The following is a 1566-nucleotide window of genomic DNA, read 5'->3' as shown; positions in this document are numbered from 1 at the left end:
GGACCTGAACCTGTTCAGCCTTCAAAAGAGAAGGCTGAGGGGGGATCTTGTGGCCTGTTATAAACTGGTTAGGGGGGATCAGCAGGCGCTGGGGGAGTCCCTGTTCCCCCGAGCGCCGCAAGGAGTGACCAGGAACAATGGTCACAAGCTGGCGGAGGGAAGGTTTAAGTTGGACATCAGGAGGCGCTACTTCACAGTCAGGGCGGCTAGGGTCTGGAACCAGCTTCCAAGTGAGGTGGTGCAGGCTCCCACCCTGGGGGTTTTTAAGAGGAGGCTGGATGACCACCTTACTGGGGTCATTTGACCCCAGTGCTCTTCCTGCCATGGCAGGGGGTCAGACTAAATGATCTGCTCAGGTCCCTGCCGACCCTAGAAACTATGAAACTATTTTCTAAAAGTGGATAAACATTATACCACTCCTCTCTCAGATGGAAAAACTGAGGCACAAAGAAGCTACATTGCATTGGGCTAACTATTTACTGAAGCACTATTGCAGCCAAAATTAGAAGTTAGATGTTCCAAGTTTCTGTGACAGTACTTGGTCCACTGCAAAACACTGCACTCTAGTCAATATTGTGCCTTCTTTTGTTTCAGTCCTCTATCCCAACATGTGATTCATAAATTCATGTTACAAAATTCATGGTTAGGTTTCCAGCTGATTTGGACATGATTTCTTGTCAAACATGAAAATCAATACAACAGATGTCATTTTAACTTTTTAGCATGTGTATCTTTAGGGCTAAGTACAGACAGTCAAAAAGCCCTAGGCTGAAATGACTCAATCTTCACAGGTTAGTCTCAGCTGCATCAATTGAACCAATAAGGAAGTGAACACACGTTCACTTTTGATTCCAGAAATTCATCCACATGCCTGCAGTGACCCAGGCCAGAAGCTGGGGGGAGGTGGGGGGGCACTAGAGCATGCCTCTCTGCTCAGCTGGAGCAGGCAGCTTGAGCCAAAGCTAGCCCATCTCCCTGCAAGGGGGGAGCTTGCAGGGGAGGTACAAAACATCCTGGGATGCTGAGGGACTCCAAGGTAATTTGAATCTGGAGGGGATCTGGAACATAAGTTCAATAAACTGATTTAACCTCAGTCAGTTAGTCTGATACTACATCCATCCAGGTTTATTTTAAAACAGTTTTGGACATTTTGAAAAAGGCTTTTGTGCACTGAACTTTTGTGTTACACATTTAAACTGGTTTAAAATCACTTACACCAATTTATGGTATAAGTGTATAATTCCTGTCCCTATCTCAGAAGATGTAGGATTGATTTTCATGAAGCCTGGAAATTGAAAGCAATATCAGTCATAGATTTCCTGCTGGTGTTAAGATTATGAAGTTTAAATAAAGCCCTTCCAGAAGAACTAGAAATAGCAAAGAGTTGCCATGTTGTGTTTTTCAGGTTCACCATAATCAAGTCACCTTATTAATAATAAATAGCTGGCCTTGCAACTTACTTAAATCTTGAGTACCAGTAGAAAACATTCTGTTCTCTTCTTGACCAAATCACATGTTCCTGGTTCCTCATAGATCATAGAATCAATGAGTCGGAAGGGACCTAGA

Source organism: Gavialis gangeticus, unplaced genomic scaffold (assembly GCF_001723915.1).
Source record: "Gavialis gangeticus isolate Ggan-Ray unplaced genomic scaffold, GavGan_comp1, whole genome shotgun sequence".
NCBI classification, from domain to species: domain Eukaryota; kingdom Metazoa; phylum Chordata; order Crocodylia; family Gavialidae; genus Gavialis; species Gavialis gangeticus.
The sequence above is the reverse complement of the archived record's forward strand: the minus strand, read 5'-3'. Positions refer to the sequence as shown.